The sequence below is a fragment of the Scyliorhinus torazame genome, chromosome 15 (assembly GCF_047496885.1).
Source record: "Scyliorhinus torazame isolate Kashiwa2021f chromosome 15, sScyTor2.1, whole genome shotgun sequence".
Taxonomy (NCBI): domain Eukaryota; kingdom Metazoa; phylum Chordata; class Chondrichthyes; order Carcharhiniformes; family Scyliorhinidae; genus Scyliorhinus; species Scyliorhinus torazame.
In genome coordinates this window covers 16739934-16764028 of record NC_092721.1, presented here as the reverse complement: position 1 = coordinate 16764028, position 24095 = coordinate 16739934, and the positions used below count along the sequence as shown (strand labels likewise).

The 24095-nt window shown below is 46.5% G+C and overlaps 2 long non-coding RNA genes across 2 annotated transcripts in view; one reads left to right on the top strand and one right to left on the bottom strand.

Annotated features, from left to right (window-relative positions):
- Window positions 1–24095, bottom strand: part of LOC140391536 (uncharacterized) — a 39689-nt gene that overhangs the window by 4725 nt on the left and 10869 nt on the right. The window contains exon 2 of the long non-coding RNA XR_011935104.1: window positions 7629–7722. This is a non-coding gene — a long non-coding RNA (uncharacterized lncRNA). The remainder of the gene's footprint in view (window positions 1–7628; window positions 7723–24095) is intronic.
- The window catches only part of LOC140391363 (uncharacterized), a 96576-nt gene continuing 94706 nt past the window's right edge, over window positions 22226–24095 (top strand). The window contains exon 1 of the long non-coding RNA XR_011935007.1: window positions 22226–22567. This is a non-coding gene — a long non-coding RNA (uncharacterized lncRNA). The remainder of the gene's footprint in view (window positions 22568–24095) is intronic.

The following is a 24095-nucleotide window of genomic DNA, read 5'->3' as shown; positions in this document are numbered from 1 at the left end:
TTTATCATTGTCACATGTATCAGTATACGGTGAAAAGTGTTGTTTCTTGCATGCTGTACAAACAATGCACACCGTACATAGGGAAGGAAGGAGAGACTGCAGAATATAATGTTCCAGTTATAGCAAGGTGTAGAGAAAAGATCAACTTAACACGAGGAAGGTCCATTCAAAAGTCTGATGGCAGTCGGGAAGAAGCTGTTCTTGAGTCGGTTGGTACGTGACCTCAAACTTTGGTATCTTTTTCCTGACGGAAGAAGGTGGAAGAGAGTATTTCTGGGGTGCATGGGGTCCTTAATTATGCTGGCTGCCTTTCTGAGGCAGCGAGAATTATAGATAGAGTCAATGGATGGGAGGCTGGTTTACGTGATGGACTGGGCTACATTCACGACCTTTTGTAGTTTCCTGCGGTCTTGGGCAGAGCAGGCTCCATACCAAGCTGTGATACAACCAGAAAGAATGCTTTCTCTGGTGCATCTGTAGAAGTTGGTGAGGGTCGTAGCTGACATGCCAAATTTCCTTAGTCTTCTGAGAAAGTAGAGTCGTTGGTGGGCTTTCTTAACTATAGTGTCGGCATGGGGGGACCAGGACAGGCTGTTGGTGATCTGTACACCTAAAAACCTGAAGCTCTCGACCCTTTCTAGTTTGTTCCCATTAATGTCGACAGGGGCATATTCTCCACTACGCTTCCTGAAGTCGATGACCATCTCCTTCGTTTTGTTGACATTGAGGGAGAGAATATTGTCGTCGCACCAGTTCACCAGATTCTCTATCTCATTCCTGTCTCTGTCTCATTATTGTTTGAAATCCGACCCACTACAGTGGTGTCATCAGCAAATTTGAAAATCAAGTTGGAGGGGAATTTGGCCACACAGTCATAGGTGTATAAGGAGTAAAGTAGGGGGCTGAGGACACAGCCTTGTGGGACACCGGTGTTGAGAATGATCGTGGAGGAGATGGTGTTGCCTATCTTTACTGATTGTGGCCTGTAGGTTAGAAAGTTCAGCATCCAGTCGCAGAGGGAGGAGCCGAGGATAAGGCCACGGAGTTTGGAGATGAGTTTCGTAGGAATGATGGTGTTGAAGGCTGAGCTGTAGTCGATATATAGGAGTCTGATATAGGTGTCTTTGTTATCTAGGTGTTCCAGGGTAGAGTGCAAAGCCATGGAGATGACGTCTGCTGTGGACCTGTTGCAGCGGTAGGCGAACTGTAGTGGATCAAGGCAATCCGGGAGGCTGGAGTTGATTCGTGCCATGACTAACCTTTCGAAGCACTTCATGATGATGGATGTTAGAGCCACTGGACGATAGTCATTAAGGCACGTTGCTTGGCTTTATTTTGGTACAGGGATGATGGTCGTCTTCTTGAAGCAGATAGGTACCTCAGATTGTTGTAAAGAGAGGTTGAAGATGTCTGTGAATACCCCCGCCAGCTGATCCGCGCAAGACCTGAGTGCTCGTCCGGGTACCCCATCTGGGCCAGTGGCTTTCCGTGGGCTGACCTTCGAGAAGGCTGCTCTGGCGTCTGCAGTGGTGATCTCAGATACAAGTTCATCCGAGGCTTCTGGGGTGGAGGGCTCGCTCTCGCTGACCTCTTGCTCAAAGCGGGCATAGGATGCGTTGAGCTCATCAGGGAGGGATGCGTTGGAGCTGACGATTTTATATGCCTTCATCTTGTAGCCCATTATGTTTGCAGACCTTGCCATCGACGGCGGGGATCCGTGTGGCTAGCCTGGGACTCGAGCTTGGTCCGGTACTGTCTTTTGGCATCTTTGATGGATTTCTTTAGATCATATCTGGCTTCCTTGTAGAGGTCAGGAATTGAGGAGTGTGAGGAGCTGCAGCCTCGTCTGACGAGTCTATAGTGCAGACAGTGCTGCAGCTGGCCCTTATCCCTTCCACTCCACACTGAATGACTGCCCTGAGGTTTTCAAAGGTTTTGGTACATCACCATATGCATACAAGATTCAATTAAAGGAAGATGCAAAGCCTGTGATTCATGCTCCGAGACGTGTGCTGCCGCCATTAAGGTATAATTAAAGGCCGAGCTCGAGAGAGTGACTGCTTTGCGTGTCATTAAGCGTATTGAAGCCCCCACAGACTGAATTAATTCGATGGTATATGTAAAGAAGCGCAATAAGGAATCTCCACACTGGATGACCTGCATTGATGATGTCAAGTTAAGAGAAGGACCTAAGAAGGACCCATTGTTGCCAAAGGTGAGAAGATTTGGGCAGCACGGTAGCATTGCGGGGGCAGCACGGTAGAATCGTGGATAGCACAATTGCTTCACAGCTCCAGGGTCCCAGGTTCGATTCCGGCTTGGGTCACTGTCTGAGCGGAGTCTGCACATCCTCACCGTGTGTGCGTGGGTTTCCTCCGGGTGCTCCGGTTTCCTCCCACAGTCCAAAGATGTTCAGGTTAGGTGGATTGGCCATGGTAGATTGCCCTTAGTGTCCAAAATTGCTCTTAGTGTTGGGTGGGATTACTGGGTTATGGGGATAGGGTAGAGGTGTGGACCTTGAGTAGGGTGCTCTTTCCAAGAGCCGGTGCAGACCCGATGGGCCAAATGGCCTCCTTCTGCACTGTAAATTTAATGAAATCTATGAAATATCTTTGTGAAGAATGGCCCAGAGAACCCTGCTCCGGTTTCTACACTGTGAGAACAGAGTTGAGTGTTGCAGATGGAGTTTTGCTGAAAAAAAATAAAACGAATAGTAACTCCAAAATCTTTAAGAACGGTGGTTCTGAGGGAACTCCATGCAGAGCACAATGGAAAGATAAAGTGCAAAAAGAAAGATGACGACACGGTCACTTGGCTGGGCATCCTCCGGGATATCCATGATAAATCCATGATTGGCCATGATAAATTGCCCTTAGTGTCCAAAATTGCCCTTAGTGTTGGGTGGAGGTGTGGACCTTGGGTAGGTTGCTCTTTCCAAGAGCCGGTGCAGACTCGATGGGCCGAATGGCCTCCTTCTGCACTGTAAGTTCTATGATATTGACACAATAGTACGAAACTGCACACAGTGTGGGAAGCAAACAGAAGGCACCCGGTACGGATTGCTTCAGTTCCAAGTGTTGCAAGTATCTGCTCACCCAGAAGCAGAGAAGCAACCACTCTCAAAAAAAAAGGGTGGCAAGGGAGAGATTTCAAGACAAATCCACAAAGAGGTTTGCTGATGAGTCCATAAAATGCCTCCGACCTTTGTGATGCAACCACCAGAAGAAGCAGGCAACAGTCCTACAACAGCTGAAGAACATACGGAACAAATGCAACAAGAGGATGACACATCAATACACAAAGAACATCAAACTCAAGCAACAAACACTAAAGAACATGAGGAACCTTTGCCAGCTCAGCAGACACTGAGAAGATCCATAAAAATAAGACGCAAGCCAGAAAGACAAGACTTGGAACAGATTGTAAACTAAAAAAGCAAATCCTGAACAAGTATATAGTTATACATACCATGATGAAATGTAAAAAGTAATTGAATGCATGTACATAATTTCACTTTTCCAAAGGAAAAGGGATGTGATGATATGCATAAGGCAAGTTTGTACATAATGTTATGCACGACTGCTGACCACTAGGTGGCAGTGTAAACCCATCACGTGACCCTGTGGTCTGGGAGTTGGGCATAGGTTGTGCTGGAGGATAGAGGTAGTTTGTAATAGTTCCACATAAGTCTTAATAGTTTATTTTATTTATCCTAGTTATCTTACAATAAATCATTTAAACAAAATGTTCTGTAGTTCATCATTCACTTTGACCAGTCTACAAAACATGACAATGACATCCATGCTCCCACTCCAGTCCGATGCACGCTGATACTCAACCATCTGAACTGGCAGGGTCCATGCCTACACACTCCCAAGCTATACCCCCGCAGGACAAAATCGACCACATCTGGCGTGAGAGGGCACAGACTGGAGTCATGCAGTTGCACCGCATCCTCACCATCCATGAGGAAAAAGCCCTTGAACTGGCCGGGGAGGAGCGGGACCACGCCACTGCTGTTCGGCAGCGAGTAAAAGCGAGGACACTAAGGACACACAGTCATTCCTCACGCATCATATGAGTAAATATATTGCATCATGTATCCCCCATGATGCAGTCATGCCTTCTCCCTTCCCTTGCTGGACAACCAGACGAGTAGCACAGACCATCCTCGTGCCCCATGGATACTACTGACATGAGCAGCTTAAAAGGGGGATTTTTCAGACAGATCCATCGAGGAGGCACCATGTCTATCACCCACACCCTGCACCTTGCAGATACTTACACATCGGTGGCATGAACTAGTAGGTAGACTCCACAGCAGGTGGATGCAGGGACGTTCCAGGGATCCGGCTTTCGGGGGGATGCTGGAGCCCAGGACAGTGCTGAGCTCCTGGACGATGGTGTGCCCTTGGGTCTGGTCATCCCAGAGCTGATGGAACTGCAGAGACAGACTTGCGAGCATCAGGAAGGGATGACAGCATCCCTCCTCCTCATAAGGAAAGGCTGACTGGAGGAGCCTTCCGACTGAGGATATGGTGCTGTCAACGTAATGCAATGATGCCAACACTGCAAGGGTGGCATCTGCAGTGGAGACCTTGGCACAGAACATGCACTCCATGGTGAGGGATGTCCACTCCATGGTTCAGCTCGTGATCTTCATGGCTGAGGGCATGAGCTCCATGGTCCTGGGCTTCAGCAGCACGGTGCAGGCATTGGTGGGAATCCACGGGTGTCTGCGTTAGAGGACGTAGGGGCTCCTGGATCTCATTCCAGCTGTCCCTGTATCCCATGGAGGAGCATAAACCTTTTTTATACTGGTGACCTATCTTAACTAGTGCCTCTGTTCACCGTGCCCACCATATTCCTACAATTTCTTACCATTCCCAACCCTCCCACTATGCCTAGGTGTTTTCCCAGGATCCATCGCTGATGTTGAGGTTGCTGACTCTCGCGCCTGTTACCTGACTTAACTTTGGCGGGCATCCCTGGGAGGCCTGGACCTGGAGGGACCTGGCCTACTTTCGGGCAGCACAGGTGTTGCAGTGCTATCCTCCTGGATGTGTGGGGCTGGACGTGTCTCGTTCGCAGGGAGTAGGTTTCAAATGGGCTGGACATCCCCGGGATGCACTCCTGCCACTTCCCTTCCCTTCAGATATCCAGGTCCCAGGCTCGGTTCCTGGCTTGGGTCACTGTCTGTGCGGAGTCTGCACGTTCTCCCCGTGTCTGTGTGGGTTTCCTCCGGGTGATCCGGTTTCCTCCCACAAGTCCTGAATGACGTGCTTGTTAGGTGAATTGGATGTTCTGAATTCTTACCCAGTGTACCCGAACAGGTGCCAGAATGTGACGACTAGGGGATTTTCACAGTAACATTATTGCACGGTTAATTTAAGCCGACTTGTGACAATAATAAAGATTATTAATATTATCATTGTCTCTGCTGCTGCTCTATTGCAAGTAGTTGAAAAGCCAATTCGACAGGCTCGATGATTCTCTAGAACCACTCACTGTGAAGAGCAGAAAACCAAAGTGAATGGTGAGGATTCCCGAGGCATTGCAGTCCTGGAGGCTCCCCATTGTCTGCACCTGGTGTCGACACCCTCAGCGATGCTCCTCAGTGATGGGGCCACATTCTGAAGTGCCTCAACAATGTCCAACTGTGTCTGGGAAATGTCCTACATCGATTTGGACAATATGTCGAGGTCCTCAGCCATGGTCATCTCAGACTGAGTCATGCCTTGGACACCACCACTCAAGGCTCGGATGTTGTCTCCAGATTCCCAACTGTAGTTGCCACCTGAGCAGCGTTGACCTGGGTGCCACGCATTGTTGTCACCATCCCCTGCGCCCGAAGGATTTGGGACTTCTCCAGTCAGCCTTGCAGTCGCTGGAATGTCACAGCGGCGTCCTATCATCTACGTCAGCTCTCGAAGAACCTTCTCCAGAGGCTCGACATCTGGCTGTGATCCGACTTCCGACTGCTGTCTCCCTTGGATATTCCTGTCTCCACCTGATGTGCATCAGCAACTGTGTGGTGCTCACCAGATAGTGCACCCGAGGTCTGTTCACTAATGTCGCCCGCCGAGGTATGTCTCTCCGCGCAGATGGAGGGTGCGGTGACAGCTCTGGCACATCGCCGAGGTTCTCCTCAGAGCTCTCCTCTGAGGTGGTCTCTTGGGTGGCAGGTGGGGGGGGTACATGATTCTGGATGGGCTGGCCTCATCAGATGGTGATGCTGCAAGATAATATACATGTGCTCAGCGAAAGGGAAGGATAATTATGTGGGACATCGGTAACTCAGTTGTGACAGGTCATCTGGATGAAGGGACAGTGGATCCTCACCTGTCGAGCACAGGACGGCCTCGATGTCAGTCACTGCTATTTCCTCAGGCAACCCCGCAATCTCCAGGGCCTGTTTCTCATAGGAGGTGAGGACTCAGATCCCTGGCATTCCACAGCGCCCCCCCCCCCCCCCCCCCCCCAGTGTGGGCCCTCACCTAGACATGAAGGGGTTGTGCTGATGGGTGCTGGGGGTTCTGAGGTACAAGCTTGAAGGTAGGATTTTGGGAGAGTGCGAGGGGTCAACCAGTGGACTGGGGAGGGGGTGCGGTTTGGGAAATTCAGGGGCTGCAAGTGAGACGGATGCCATGAGAGAGATGGTGACTTACACATTAAAGTAGATTGTCTTCTTCCGACATTGGCCATCTGTCCTCCTGGTCACGCTGCCCGAATTCAGTATAGCTGCCACTGCCTCCCAGGCGGCATTGTTCACCATGCGGCTGGGTCTCCGACCCCCTCAGGGGAACAGGGTGCCCACCTCTCATCCACAGCGTCGAGAAGCCTGGCCAGGTTGGCATCCCCAAAGCCAGGAGCAAGTCTGCGTGCCGCCATCCTCGTTTCTTGACCTTGACTGAGAGTGTGGTAGTATGTATTGGGGGTCATGTGGGACTGGAAGCCCTAATGTCATTGGCTGACAGATCCCGGGTCCTGGTTGGCCGTTGACCTCTAGCTCCGCCCTGAAGGCGGAGTATAAGAAGCCGGAGTCTTCCCCCGCAGGCCAGTTTACTATCGAGCTGCGGGGGAACAGACACGCTTAATAAAGCCTCATCGACTTCACTCTATTCGTCTCACGGAGTCTTTGTGCGCTACAGAGAGTGAATGCTAAGGGAGCGTTTAAAAGCAGCTCGAGGCACGACTTGAGCGAGTCAGACAGTGAGGGAGCCAATCATGGCGAGATTCCCTTGGGGGCTCATTTTTGGGACCAAGTGCAGATGAATACAGGCCGCGATCTCGCCGATGCAGCCGACGCGAAACACCCCACCAAGCATTCCCAAAATCACACTTTGAAATTTTTCAGCGAATCGCTGGTCCTTACACCCCGCCAGCCGCAAGATCGCCTCGGGTGGGACGCAGGCCATGTCAGGGTCCACAGACCTCGGGCGGAAATTTCCAGTCGCTGGGCGGGCGCAGCCGGAGAATCCCGCCCGAAGTCTCTTAAATGTTCACGAGCTACCAATTTGTGTCATGAGCTGCAGTCCAAGGTTGGGAGCAGAATTTGCGGAACTGGCCTTTTCCTGTGGTCATGCAAGTCAATGGAGCTACGAGGCAGCAGAGAAAATGGAGCTTACCTCAATGAGAATGACCATCCCATGCATAGTGGCACTCACATTGTCTTCAGATGCAGAAGACCTTGCCCAGGCAAGTCTTCTGAGACCAAATCACCTGAAAAACAAGAGTCAGCAGCCTAATTGTACAAACAAGAAACACATATTGCCATTAAAAAAGTACCAATCTATTACCTCAAAATAATCAGTCATCAATGATTTGCACAGAACATTTCACAAGAAGTGCTACTAATAGGGATGACTGACCGAGGCACATCTTTACTGGGTAAAGGTATCAAGGGATTTGGAGCTATGACAGGCAAATGGAGTTGAGGTACAGATCTGGCATCATCTAATTGAATGGGACAAGGTAGGCTCAAGGAGCTAAAGAGTCTAATCCTGCTCCCATTTTCTAGTGTGTAAAGTAAAGTCACCATAGTCCCTGAAGACCATGGGCAGCTTTCTCCTGTGAAGGTGAGCGCTAACTGGTGGCAACGTAACCTGAGGATCCCTACACCTCAGGCATGGGGCAAGGTCGAGAAGACGGAGACTTCATGAATCACCTCAGCCAGTACGGTGTCATGTGAGAGTCCCCTTTAAGAAATGGGTGTTTAAGAAATGTACCTTTAAGAAATGGAGCTGCTCATGTTACTGGAGTGATGTCAGAGTGTGGGTGGAGCTGAGCTCTACTTCTGCTTTTTAGTTTCAGTTTTGAGAAAAGCTTGGGTGTGTCTGTGTTTTTTCAGTGAGCTGCACTGCTGTTGATCTTTGCCATCCAAAGACTATCCATGGATCATTTGGTGAACTCAGAATTGTAAAAAGGTCTCAGTATTAAATGTAAACCTAATGTGCTCCTGTTTGAAGGTTTCTTAAGTCTTTTGATGTAAAAGGACAGCATACAGGTTACTTAGTGTTGTATTCTTTGGGGGGTGTATTTGATTTACTGGTTGCTAAGATGTTCACTGTTTGTTTTAAAAAGGTTAACTTGAGTTCATAGAATAAACATAGTTTTGTTTTAAAAACCACTGGTCCATTTTGTGCTGTACCACACCTGTAGAGTGGGCCGTGTGCTCCCCATACCACAATCTATTAAAAGTTGTCGGTCAGGTGAACTCCATGCCAGCTGGCCAGTCAACTGAGCTATCCCCCCCCTCCCCAGTGTGTAGACCATAAAATGTAGGGGCAGAAGTAGACCATTTCGCCCATCGAGTCTTCTCCGCCATTTAATTGGCTCAAACACCTGCATATCTACGGCATCTTTCATGATCTCAAGACATTTCAAAGCATTTTACAATTAGAGAAGTGCTTCTGAAATGGAATCATTTTTGTAATCATAGAATCATAGAATTTACAGTGCAGGAGGCGGCCATTCGGCCCATTGAGTCTGCACCAGCCCTTACAAAGAGCACCCTTCTGAAGCCCACATATCTACCCTATCCTCGTAACCCAGTAACCCCCACTTAACATTTTTTGGGCCCTAAGGGCAATTTAACATGGCCAATCCACCTAACCCGCACATCTTTGGACTGTTGGAGGAAACCGGAACACCCGGAGGAAACCCACACAGATGCGGGGAGAACGTGCAGACTCCACACAGACAGTGACCCAGCGGGAATCGAACCTGGGATCCTGGAGCTGTGAAGCAACTGCGCTAACCACTATGCTACCGTAATCCCCATATGTCGGAAACATGGCATCCAATTTCCTCACAGAAGACTTCCACAAACGACAATGAGATAACAATCAGATAATCGGATGTTTTTCGTTAAGTTGACTGAGGGGTAAATATTAGCCAGGGGTAACTCCCTTGCTGTTCTTCAAGGTAATGTCTCATGGGAGCTTTTGCCTCCACCTGAAAGAGAGAGCTTTGGTAAAATGCCTTATCAGAAAGAAGGCACCAGCTCCGACAATGCAGTGCTCACTCAGTACTGCACTGAATTGTCAACTTAGATTTTTGCACTCAAGCCTCTGCATCGGAACTTTAACCGACTGATTCGTGGAAAGAGCATTACCAAATGAGCCATGGGAGAAATAAATATTGCCGACAATCTGTCTTCAGTTCTAACATTACAATAATATGTTAAGGCACCTTCTTACGGGTATATGTGAGGCAGGGTCAATAGCCTTATCTAGGCAATAAAATGAATCATGCAAAGAAGGAGTTTTCACAATTGAAATGTGCAATGTTCCCAGCTGTGACCCAATGAAATCTATAATTTCTCTGAGATGGTGATGTTCTATTTTTAATTCCATCGTTGTAAAACAGGAGGTAAGGAGGCTGTTACACGCCTTGATCCTAATATATTATTTAACTCCCTAATATGGTATCTTAGGACACTTAAGATTTCCATCAGTTACATTTTACACTTTGCCAGTAGCCATTTCATTAATCACATTCAAAACTCTGAAGATCATTTTTTGACGATTTCGTGTTGTTTGTGAATTGGAACAGAATTTAATTAACATATTCCTACCAGCCTGAGTGTCAAATCATACAGAGAAAAAAAACCCTTGAGATCCAGACAATGCCTTTTTTAAATATTCCATCACTCACCAGTTGATGCACTATTTTAATAACAAGAGTTGAAATCCTTGCAGAACACAGCATGTCAGACCTTAATTGTACTTATACCTCATTAAACATTGCATTTGCCATTAAAGTAGCAAAAAACAATCACCTATTTTTTGCTTCTTTTCCATACCATTGGTTAGTAAAACACAAAGCAATGTTTCCTATATGTCAAGCACCCACATATATACAGTACTTTTTTTAAAAAATCATCACAAAGTAATTAATAACTGCCAACACTTAAATACAACACCAGGTGACGAAAGGGAGTCTCCACAAAGAGCAGAATATAACGGACAAGGAAATAATCAGGCATTTTCCGCAAATTCAGACACATCCCAGTCGAGGACAATGGTAAGTGTTTAAATTTACAAGAGGTAGGATTTTGAAAGATTGGTAATGCTTCATAATTTATTAATTAAATGATAAATTTGCAGGTGTCAACATCAGAGATAGGAACATTGCTGTTATTTTTCAAAGTCAACATCATTGTTTACAGATGATTGAAAAGATGTTACTTCCCACATCCAGATGCTTTGTTAATGCTCCAGGATATTTGTACTCTTATCACCCAGGAGGTCTAATGGTTCTTTTTTTTTCTCTTTCTTTTCTCAAACTTCATTTTATAGAGTATTATATGCCAGGAGATATTATTCATAAATGGCACTAATGAGGTCTGAGCTATGATGCGGGGAGTGTTGGAAATTGTACCATTAATAATCGGTGTAATTAAGGTTTTGTCAGTGACGTGCCACTTTATGACAGCAATGGATTAGTTAGCCTGGTCCATGCCTGGCAGCCACGCAGGCAGCCTGTAAGTATAATGAATGGCATCAATTTAGCACAGGTTTGCAGCAACGGGACCACCTGCATTCTACTGGCTCACACCTTGTGCATCTGAACGGGACAGCGCTCAGCACTTTGAAGCAGGAACAATGTTGAGATTAATGTGACTCTCTCAGACGGAGCGATTAGCCTTTTGCCATTCCGCATAAATAGCTCTGGTGCAGTTGTTGAGATGTGCCAATTCATTTCAGGGCCAAAAAACTTAAAATCTTTGCACATTGCGGTTTCGAATAAGTGGAAAGGTAATTATTCAGGGAATCAGGGCCCATTGTTTTTGCTGTTGGAGGTAATGGCACTGATATTTTGTTGATCCATTAATCAACTCCCATAATGGCTTGTGTCAAGCAATTATTCGGATAATTTCTTCTCCAGCTTTTCCACTTTGTTTCGAGTCATGTTGAATCTAAGCAAGGCAGCTCAGCACAACTGAATTAATCTTTTAGCACTTTACTAGGGGTTAGTGGTTAAGTCCCTCCTCTCGAACAGCTAATGATAGTTGCAGTGGTGAACGTCAACATTTTTATATCCTAGCTCCTTTAATTATGAAAACATTCCATCCAAGGGGTTTCGTAAAAGCATTACCTGATAAGAACTGACGCCAATTCACATAAGGAAGGATTAGCACAGATGACCAAATTCTTGGTCAAAGTCGCAGGGAATTGTAATGGCTACTGGATGAGTCCGTTCAGCAAGACTTGGCAGTCTTTTGTATGTTAACTGCAAGTCTTTGTTAACTACTTGTAACTAGAGACAGATATAGAGGAAGGGGTGCTGGCAAAGAGCTATCTCCATGGCCAGAACTTTATGTTGGGTGGCAGGGTAGCACAGTGGGTAGCACTGTTGCTTCACAGCTCCAGGGTCTCAGGTTCGATTCCCGGCTTGGGTCACTGTCTGTGCGGAGTCTGCACTTTCTCCCCGTGTCTGCGTGGGTTTACTCCGGGTGCTCCGGTTTCCTCCTACAAGTCCCGAAAGACGTGCTGTTAGGTGAATTGGACATTCTGAATTCTCCCTCTGTGTACCCGAACAGGCGCCAGAGTGTGGCGACTAGGGGCTTTTCACAGTAACTTCATTGCAGTGTTAATGTAAGCCTACTTGTGACAATAAAGATTATTATTATTATGTTGTTAGGTTGAGCACGCGCCTGACGCAGAAGTGCATGAAATCACATGAGAAGACATGGGGGAGGGGGGGGGGGGTGTCCTGAAGTTCATTGTGTCATTAAGGGGCCAATTGAAAGTTATTTTACGTGGCTCGTCCGCTTTTGACGTTGGCAGACGGTCTCTCCATTTTAACTGCAGCCTTGATCTTGAGTAGGATGGAATGTCAGGGTTGAAATAAAATTCAAGAGGTGTCTGGAGACTGAGGATTGTGTTTGAATGTGCTGCCCCAGACTCTATTTGCAGCATTTTTTTCACTGGGATTTAATCTGTGCAGGTCTGCAGCTCCCTGAGACAGCTCCACACCGGCTGTCCCACTGAGGGACCACATTAGAAGTGCTAGCCCGCACCCTCCCATTTCTCAGCGCCCGCACTCTTCCCACCCTCTCCGGCAGCGCTGAGCCTTCCACCGTGGGCGTATCTCGCTGGATGCCCGATAATTGGCCAGCCAGCGTGAAGTCGCGTTCTGGAGCCGCTCGCTGCCACTGGCACTCACTCCCAGGCCCACCGAGTGCACGTGGCCGATGGGTGCAAAATTCAAGCCCATGCCCAAATCTAAACATGTCGCTGCTGGCCAGCCCCACAGTGACCCTAGCTCTGGGGTACGTGCCTTCTTATATCACTGTGTGGGAGGTAGTGTACTCAGTCCCATATCAACCCTGTGTAGCCCAGACCTTTATACTACTGTAGGTTTTAAGGACGGACTTAAACAAGGAGAGAGAGGGTGAGTTGGAGAGGCAGGGCTGTTTAGAGAGGGAACTCCAAAACATTAGGCCCATGCGACAGAAGGTGCGGCTGTCAGTGGTGGAGTAATGAAAACGGGGGGTGCACGGAACGCCAGGACTGGAGGAACACGAAGATCACAGAGGGTTTGGGAGCTGGAGGTCACCGTGATTGAGATGGACGAGGCCGTGGAGAGATTTGAAAACATAGATTAGAATTTTAAAATCAGAGTGTTACCGAATCGGGAGTCGATGTTGGTCAACACGCACAGGGTTGATGGGTGAATTAGGGCTTTGTGCAAATTAATGTATAAGTAGCAGAGTTTTGGATGAGCTAATGTCTATGAATCATTAGGTAAAATCAACTCTTAACCAATCATTTACTATATTTCAGTTGATTTGATTAGAAGGAGAAATGTTAGAATTGGTGCTCTCTTGCAGATTGAGGGATCAGTTGCATTTATTTCAGTGCTTTGAGACATCACCTCAGAGACTCTTGAGTTGCTTTTTAGTTGTTCTCCATTTGTTGTCTATTGACAGTGGAGAAGACTTGAGCCTGTTTAATGTTAACAGTGCTGTGTAAATGCAAGTTGTTTTGAGGTTAGATTCTGGGACAATGGTACCTCTGTGTCAATTCCTCGTATTTACACTATTAAATATGACTCACAGATCTACTTTTGCTTGCCTATGATAAGGTATTTGGATTTAGTAGTGTAAATGTCGAGAGAAGATTATGGACATGATTGATCTCAAGCTGAACGCAAAAAGGCATCAATAAAATTCTGCTTGGCCCCTAGCGTTGCTGGTTTTAAAGGGGGAGTGTACAAGGACCCTAAAGCAGGGATTGAACCAGGTGTGTCCAGGAATGTAGAGCACCACCTCCAGGGTCATATGGGAATAGGGGGTGTCTGTTGACACTATCGGGTTGGAGACAGGAGACCGAGGGAACCCGTGGTAAGGAAGGTTGATGGCACAGCTATTCCTGTTGCACAAGGATTTCTTAAAAATAAATATAGGATCTAGCCTACTGGGCATCTCTAGGGGCAACACTCCCCTCCTAGCCTTTCTTGTCTGACATTTGAGCCATCACTGCTCCCTCATTCAAGCTACCAAATGAAATTGCAAGCCTCCATAAGACCATAAGACATAGGAGCAGAATTAGACCACTCGGCCCATCGAGTCTGCTCCGCCATTCAATCATGGGTAATATTTTTCTCATCCCCATTCGCCTGTCTTCTCCCCATAACCCCTGATGCCCGTATTCATCAAGAACCTAACTATCTCTGTCTCACAGGCACTCAGTGATTTGGCCTCCACAGCCTTCTGCGGCAAAGAGTCCCACCGATTCACCACTCTCTGGCTGAAGAAATTCCTTCTCATCTCTGTTTTGAAGGGTTGTCCCATTAGTCTGAGATGGTGTCCTCTGGTTCTTGTTTTTTCTACAAGTGGAAACATCCTCTCCACGTCCACGCTATCCAGGCCTCACAGTACCCTGTAAGTTTCAATACGATCCTCCCTCATCCTTCTAAACTCCGAGTACAGACCCAGAGTCCTCAACCGTTCCTCATACGGCCTCCTATTAGTATAATCAAAACAGACCCTGCCACTCTGAAGGATGGGTTGATATTGTAACCCAGGGTGCCAGCGGAATCACAGGAGGAGAATGGCCAGGGTGCTGAGGTGGAAGGAACTACCTACACCAGTCCCCAACAACGCCCCCCATACCGCCAGCTGCCCCCCCCCCCCCCTCCTCCCCCCCGCCACACACACACACTCCATTGAACTCCATTTCCTTCAAGCACTAAGAATTAAAATAAAGAACTTAATATGATTTTACCTGCAGGATCTCAGCATTCTTCATGGCTCTCTGCCAAAACAAGGAACTCAAAGGAGACATGTTTGTACATTGAGTACTGCCTTCCATCGCCACCATTGGACAAAGTGCCTAGAGGGCCCTTGGATGCTTGCAAATGTCTTTGCTTAAAGTTTGTTTGTGCAGAGAGAAAACCCCAAAAGCCAGCAGCTCTGAGCAATCTAGCTCCAAGTGATATTTTAAAATTTAAATGTAGATAAGCTGTAAATAATAATTCAGAATAATAACTGAGCATAATAACCAGCTACAAAGCAAACTGCACTTATATATTATTTAGCAAAGTGGCATGGTTATTGTAATGTTTCCATACTTTATGCAATTAGGTTTTTGACAGCGCAGAAGAAAATTGCACTTGACGATGTTTAGCACTGCGCAGGGAGGTGCAAGAACATTTTGGCAAAGACCAATTAGGAGCTCGATGAGTTGCTGATGGATTTGTGGAGAACAGCCTAATCATGTGAACGTATGCCATTTATAGTTGTCTCTGCACTAAGTTTATGCAAGATCTCTTCTGTAAAACTTAATGAAACGCCTGGTATTCATTAAATTATTACTTACCAAAGTCTGGAGTGGCAGTTTTGACAAGAAGACCTCAACCAAGATGCTACAAACGATAGATTGGCCTTTGTAATGCACATTTCATTTACAGGGTTTATCGTTTCAACTGGGGATTTGGGGCACCGAGAAAGTGGTAAATACCTGATTTGGATCGCACGCTGCGCAGATGTACATGTGAAAATAAAACTCATGCCTCTCTCTTTGTTATCTCTGTAGCCTCCTCTACCCCTGCAACCCTCTGAGACCTCTGCACTCATCCAATTCTGGCATCTCGCACAGCACCAGTTTCTATTGCTTGCCATTGGCAGCTGTGTCTTCGGTTGCCGAGATTCCCAAAGCTTTGGAATTCCCTCCCTAAACTTCTCCACCTCTTTCCTCAGAAGTTACTCCTTTGGCATTAGGTCACCTGTCCTAATAACCCATCATGCCGCTTGCCGTCAAATTGTGTTTGATTTGAACTCCTGAGAACCCAAATTTCATTTTTGCTAGGTTAATGGTGTGTCATAGCTAAGAATCACTCAATGCTTAAAAGTATATGTGAAGATATAACTAAAAACTCACCTGCAAACAATATGTACTGGTTACTGCTTGTATAACTATTTCAATTTTTTGGCAAACTATTCCCCTTCCCCCACACACATAGTTATTAACTATTGACCTGCAGATTGGTAAATTTCTGCTTCCTTATAGAATCATAGAATTCATAGAATCATAGAATTTACAGTGCAGAAGGAGGCTGTTTGGTCCATCGAGTCTGCACCGGCCCTTGGAAAGAGCACCATACCTAAGCCCACACCTCCACCCTATCCCCACAACCCAACCCCACCTCACCTTTTTGGACACTAAGGGCAATTAAGCATGGCTAATCCACTTAACCTGCACATCTTTGGACTGTGGGAGGGAACTGCAGCACCCGGAATAAACCCACGCAGACACAGGGAGTATGTGCAGACTCCGGACAGACAGTGACCCAGTGGGGAATCGAACCTGGGAATCCTTGTCCTGGTCTATAAGCCTCTATTTTCTTATTATGGATTCATGCTCGGGATATTGGCATCACTGGTAACACTGGAATTCATGGCTCAACCTATCTTTGTCCTTGAGAAGGTTGACCTTTCTTCTTGAATCACTGCTGTCCATGTGGTATAGGTAAATCCACAGGCAGCGAGCCCAGCGACAATGAAGGGATGGTGATATATTTCCAAGTGGGGGTGGTTTGCGACTTGGTGGTAAAGTTAAAGTTGGTGGTCTTCACATCCGCCTGCTCTTTGTGCAGGTTTGGGTGGTGTTGTCGGCAAAGCCTTGGTCCATTGCTGGGGCGCTTCTCTACGCACTTCAGCCACAGTGCGCTGGTAGTGGAGCAAGTGGAAGGCTGATGCAGCGGACGGGCTGGCAATGGCTTTGTTATTAATGCTGCTGAGCTCTCCCGAGCATTGTTGCAGGAGAATGGTAGAGAAGCAGTGAATGGCAGCCAGTTATTCAACTATAGAAGACAACATGGCCAAACTCTCATATCTTCCCATTGAGGTCCAAACAGGATCACTGGATAGTAATCTGGAATCAGAAACCAGTCTGTTTTCCGGAATGGAGGGTAGCAGACAATAATTTTTTTTACAAAGGTCACTGCTAGAACAACAGTTCTTTTAGGTAACGATTAATGACTGGGCGGCACGGTGGCACAGTGGTTCGCACTGTTGCTTCACAGCTCCAGGGTCCCAGGTTCGATTCTGGCTTGGGTCACTGTCTGTGCGGAGTCTGCACATCCTCCCCGTGTGTGCATGGGTTTCCTCCAGGTGCTCCGATTTCCTCCCACAGTCCAAAGATGTGCAGGTTAGGTGGATTGGCCGTGATAAATTGCCCTTAGTGTCCAAAATTGCCCTTAGTGTTGGGTGGGGTTACTGGGTTATGGGGATAGGGTGGAGGTGTTGACCTTGGGTAGGGTGCTCTTTCCAAGAGCCGGTGCAGACCCGATGGGCCAAATGGCCTCCTGCACTGTAAGTTCTATGAAAAATATGCAGGTTAGGTAGGTTGGCCATGCTAAATTGCCCTTAGTGTTCAAAAAGGTTAGGTGGAGTTACAGGGATGGGGTGGAGGTGTGGGCTTATGTAGGGTGTTCTTTCCAAGGGCCGATGCAGACTCGATGGGCTGAATGGCCTCCTTCTGCACTGCAAATTCTATGATTCTATAATCTTGGAATACCGAGTAAAATTTCTAAATTTGCCATTGATTTCAAACTTAGAGAGTGAGGAACAGTGAGGCGAATATGAATTTCCTCCAACTAGACATAGATAGGTGAGCAGAATAGATAGAGAAATGCCAGATGGAATCTAATACAGAGAAATGTGAGGTCATGCATTTTGGCACGACTGCCACACCTGGGATCAGGGGCACGAACCACCATGTCTGACAAATTTGTGGCTTCAAACTTTTAAATAGCCCAAATAATTTTTGTCAGTCTAACAAAATTTCACGGAACGCTGCTGTCAATATCAATGCAATTGGACATCACAACATTCTGCTAAGAATCAAATATCTTCTCCGAGTTTTCTCCCATTACAATTAGCAACTAGCTTGCATTCAGAATCAGGTGCCAGCAACCAAGCAGGAGTTTAGCTTCCATTTCCACATTTTAAAAATTGGGGGCTTACGCTCTCCATGCTCAAAAAGAAAATCAATCCTTTGCACCGATATCAATACTGATTGCCTCCCCCATTTTCCTGGCTGTGTCTATCACAAACACTCTTGTCCTTTATTTTCACACCACGGTTTGAGTGCGCCTTGCCCTTTGACACCATTTCTCTATTACGACACACGGTCAGTGCACAGTGTGATTCAAAGTTGAAAGGCACATTTTGGTGTGTCCCTTTGCATTAAACCCATTGCACGGCGAAGCAACTCTGGGTTGGAAGAATATCGATTTTCTTCAGGAGAGAGAAAAAAAAACCTCTGCATCTATATTACACATTTTGTCCTTTGGCCGAATGGAGTGAAGTGAATAATTTACATAATTGCATGATAATCATTTGGGGCAGGCAACTTGTCCATCAACCTCGCATTTTCACCTGCGAACCTTTCGGTCTTCTTGTCTCTCCTACCCTTGGCTCCCTGAGCGACGATTACATAATTGAGTTTTATCTGATCTCGCCTACATTAAATCAATAGCAAGCTCCCTGACTTCCTGCAGCTAAAATTGATTGACACTGATGGGCAGCTGAAGTGAGAGAGATGAAAACAAACACCCCTGGCAGATGGTACGTGGAGATAAGCGGTTTGATCTCCCTCCCTTCTCTCCATCGTGTTGCCGTGACATTTTGTCCATATCTGTATCGGAGAGAGACAGAGAGAGAGAGAGAGAGAGACAGGCCTGCAGTCAACATGGAGTGGAAAGGATCAGGGATTGTTTGTGATTGAAGCATCCCTGTGGGGAACGCAGTGTGTAAAAGGAAAGGTCAGAGCGAAAAAAAGTGAGGGTGCCCGTGACCTTACTGCACAGTCCCATCAATTAATCTCTTATCGTCAAGACCGATGCTACAGCAGGGGATGACACATAGCCTGATGACATTGTCCGATATTAAAAGGCAAGGTCTGCTGTTGTGTGCATAATTTTAGGTTTGCTCAATATACTGAATCGATTTTTTACAGTGGACTTCTAAAACAAAAGTTAGCACGCAGCTGGAAAGATAGAAATGACATTCAATCTATTGTGATAACACTTAAGGGAATAGTGGTTGCTTTACAGATGTATTATATCACTCCCAATTACATTTACGCTACATTTTTTTACACACCAGTGAAAAATAGACCGAGGGACCAATTGATCTTTTTTTTCTATGGTAACGTCAGGGATGAGGAAAAAGCCATTCAGCCCTCAAAAGATGATGGGGCTAGAATGAAAATGAATGAAATGAAAATCGCTTATTGTCACAAGTAGGCTTCAATGAAGTTACTGTGAAAAGCCCCTAGTCACCATATTTTGGTGCCTATTCGGGGAGGCTGGTACGGGAATCTGCGTTTGGATTCTCCCACTTGTTCCTAAATCTCCCATTATGATGCCCAGGGCAATTAATCATCTTCATCGGGGCTGGAGAAGAAGGTGTCTGGCTGAATGTGAAATGTTGACGGAAACAGATACACCATTGGCGGCAGCTGGATTGTGCGATCAATGACTTCAGCAAAAGGGCACCGAATATTATTGCACGCATCTGATTTGGTTAAGGTTACATGACTGGCAGCGACACAGTAGCACAGCGGTTAGCACTATTGCTTTGTGTGGCCAGGTTCGATTGTTCGAACCCGGGTTCGATTCCCGGCTTCGGTCAGCATCTGCACGTCCTCCCCGTGTCTGCGTGGGTTTCCTCCGGGTGCTCCGGTTTCCTCCCACAAGTCCCGAAAGACGTGCTTGTTAGGTGAACTGGACATTCCGAATTCTCTCCCAGTGTACCCGAACAGGTGTCGGAGTGTGGTGACTAGGGGCTTTTCACGGTAACTTCATTGCAGTGTTAATATAATCCTACTTGTGACAATAATAAAGATTATTATTACTGTCGCTGCTCATTGGCAGCTGATAGATTGGCAGGAACAGGAAATTGGACAACATTTAAATGAAGCCTTCACCTCTCCAAGTGGTGCCGCATTTTTGCCCTAATTTAACCGATTCAGTGTAAAGCTCAGGTAAAACAACTGTAGTAATGTTCTCCTGTCCACCCGCCCCATTCCTCCAGCCAGGAATAAAAGGCATGCATCAGATTTCCGGGACAGCAGAGAGATTTTTGAAAATAATAATTGAACAAATTGCCATATCTTTTGAGTTCTGTTGGAGGATAATACACTTCCAGATTCTCTGATGATGCAGTGCTTCCCTCAGAGTTAGACATCAATGCACTCTTTTAACCCAAGCAACGCAGATGCCAAATTCAGCAATGGAATGAGGTGGCCATGGCAGTAAACACCAAAGATATAGCACTAGCCATGACAATTCAGTGCAGGAAAGAGTTCAATTACCTTACCAAGTCTTCAAAGGCAAGAAGCATTAGCTACACCTTTCAAGAATGCAATGTGCTAAGTATGTTACCCATTTATCAACACGTCCTCCCACTCTGTGCTAAAATGGCTTACATTTATTACTATCACTATTCAGTGCATTGACTGATAATTTCCTTTCCTATTGATGTACCGTAACAAAGAGAAGTCGCATGTCCTTGTGGGTGTCATCTATGACTGTGGCTATCTTGTGAATTGTGCTGCTTTATCATGTTGACTCCGGTTTTACATGGGAGGGCTGATAGCATTTCTTCATCTGGAAAAAATTGCATCCAAGTCTTGTTGGCATCTGTGCACAGCTGTTTGGCTTAGATTAGAGATGTGGCTTTGTTCACCATGGCTAACTTCCTCTCTCTAATGTCAATCCCATTAATTGGTGACTCATGGGCAACACACTACATTAATCAGCGCTCAATTTAATAACAAATAGTTTAGAGATTGGATCACGTGTGGTCCGGGGTGGAGCTGCGGGAATGAGAGCTGGAGCGATGGCAACCAGGAGTGTGCATTTGTATGGGCTCCACATTCAGAGGTAGCAGAGTATCTATAAGGCCTGTTCCCCTGAATGCAGCCAGCAAATAGGGCAAACCAATGTTGTACCATGCAGGGACCCAAGGAGGTGAAGGCCTCTTGTACATACACAGGACCTAAGGCCTATATCGGGTGTGGCTAAAGGATTTGCCTTGTTAGTCTTCATCCAATGAGGAGGATGGCACACACCTGGTGCATGCACTTCCTGCCGCCACTGTGTGGAGTTGGGAGGCGAGGTTGTGCCTGATAAATCCACGCACGCGACCAAAATTTGCGGCCTAAACTTTTGGTATGATTAAGACTTGGATATTGCTGCATTAAGAAGAAAATGAAGTCACATTTCTGAGTTGATTCTAACATTCAGCAATGCCCCTTGGGATTGACAACTGAAGCTGTTTAAATATTGAACTAAAAGTTCAATTTCCATATGCATCAGTTATAAATTGAATTGAATATTTGTCTTGCTATTTCTCAAAGACTTTGCCACCGCTTTTCTGGATGATTTTTCTGCAGTGTTTAAAACATCTGAGCAAGTCCAGCAAATACAGGATCTTGAGACACATTTTGTATGCTTCTGTAACATCCCGGTGCTGTGCTGGGCTTGGTACCCGTGAGAGCTTATTTCCTCCAGTGGCTAATTGAGGAATGAACAAAAGGAATGACTTGCATTTATTTAGCGCCTTTGACAACCTCTGGCTATCCTCAAGTGTTTGACAGTCAATGAAGTTGTTTTGAGTAGTGACTGTGATAATGCCAAGATATACAGAGCCAATTTGCTCAAGGCAAACTCTCTGCTTTTACTGACATTGATTGAGTGTTGAACAGTGGCCAAGACATAAATGCAGGATAAATGCAATTCACAAACTCATTCTCTATCAATAGTTATGTCATGTTGATACAAACAATGGGTAAAGGAACACTCCTTTTTGCCATTTCCCTAATACATGACCAATAACAATCTATGTGATGTTAGGAATTCCAACTTACCTTATCACCCAGCAGAGGGGCTGAGAACTACAGGTCCCAGCATGCCATGGGAGTTCCTGCACAATTGCAGACTGGGATCAGGCGGTGCACATGCAGCCCGGCATTTGGAGTCCTTTGGGTCAAGAACAAGGGTCTGTGCTTGTGTGAAAAAGACAAAGGTTGCGAAAACCCTGATCATGTGATCCAGGTGTACCTTGTCAAAACGGAGACGAGATCCCAACAGCGGGAAGGAGAAATACCAAATAGGAAACCCGGGGAGAGGGGCAGGGCGAGGTGACAGAAAAACGAGGAAGGAGTCATCATCGGGAGGCGGAGACCTCTGGTAGGAACCACCAGGAAGCGGAGCAAATAAACAGGCTCCAAACAGTAAAAGTGCTCCGGTTAGTAGGCTTCAAGTAGTGAGGGCTCAGGGGAATCCCTGGAGATCTGAGAAGGTGGCAGAAGGCTGGTGATCTTGGGGAAGTAGTGTTCCGCTTGGTGTGGCTGAAGGGCTGAAACTGAGCTCGAGTTAATGCCGGAGTGCAGACCCGGGAATCTTGAGGAATGAAACTTTGGGAGGTGAGACCTAAAACCTGCGAGGTGGGCAGTCATTGAGGCAGTCCGAGTTGGAATGACCTTTGGAGCTAATTCCAAGGCAAGATCTTTGAAGGTGAAGACTTGGCTCCCTCACGAGAGAGAGGGTGAGTTTCAATTAAATTTGTTGACTCAATGTCTGCTGACATCTGGGTGGGGTGCTGTGAAATCCATGGGATCTGTCTTGGTTGCATTTTCCATTTATTATACAGTGTGACGTATTCAGACACAATTGGCCTGTTATTACATGTGTACCTTGTGTTAACCCTGAATGTTGAAGTGTAAGGTAGATATCATTTTTTTAATCTTTCTGACCTTGCATAGTAAAGTTTATTTTGTTTGTTCAAAAACAGTGGAACTTGTGCATTTATTCTCTGAGAAAGCACCTTGCATCTCAAACTTTATCTACTTTAAACAAAAAGTTACTCACGTCTAACCAGAGCATATCCAAAACAAGGGATTGGGCCAGGAACCTAACAACGGTGACACAATGGCATTCAGAGGGAATGATAAACTAAGGGCCCAGCTGCTGTTTTGGTTGGGTGTGAAACATCCTGTGGGCTGGAATATATAAGGCACCAGATTCCTCAACCCTTGGTCTTAATGGTCAGGGGACAACCCATTGATGTCAACACTGGCTGCCCTGCAGCATTTCCTGGAGGCCCCTAAGGGACAGGTAAGGGTGGGGAAGGTTTGTGTTTGAGAGTCCAATGGGGGCAGGGGGCAGTGAAGGGGAGGGGATATCTTTGGTGAGCCCACCAATGGGCCGCAGGGGCTGCTTAAAGAAGAAGCCCAAGCAGGGAAACCTGCCAAGTTGAGCACATCGGCGGACCTCTCCTGCCCCCAGTTCAATCCCAACAGCGGCCTCATGAGACACTTAATTGCCCACTTAAGGGCCTGAATTAACTGACTGACAATATCGAGGGCCGAAGGGCCTGTACTGCGCTGTAATGTTCTATGTTCCAAGGGACATCCCCACCCCTGGTCTAATTTCAGTGGGGGCAGGAGCAAGTGGGTAGGCAGCAGGCAAGTTGTCCATTGGTTTTAATGAGGCACCTTCTGCCAAACTCCAAACCCACTGGCAGGATGGTGTTAAATACACCCGTGACACCATTCTGAAGAAGATTAGGCATGTGCGTCTTGTGTACTGGTCAATCCTTATCCACCCAGCACCAAAACAGCTTATTTGATCATCACCACATGATGGTTTATGAAACCTTGCTGTGTATAAATTGACTATCACATTTGTTAAATCACAACAGTGACTTCACTTCAAAAGAACTTTGTTGGTTATAAAGTCCATTGTGATGTCTTGCGGCTATAAATGGAGCAAGGTTTCATTTTCTTCACAAGTTGACATTTATTGTGCTGTAATTCTTATGATAGCCCCGCGATTGGGCCAATACCATTTTGACACACATGAGGGAAGCCATAGATAATACCATATGCCTCCTCCATATTCCTGAATGATGAGCATCAAGGTCGTTCTGACACTGGACTTTCACAATATTGTTGTTGAAGTGTGAAGCGCCCATCAGCGGAGCTTCATGATGACCCTCAGGGGTGGGTGTTGCCAAGCATCATATCATGGATCAAGGCGGGGGCCAAGGGCTGGAGGTCAACGCCTTGGTTGGG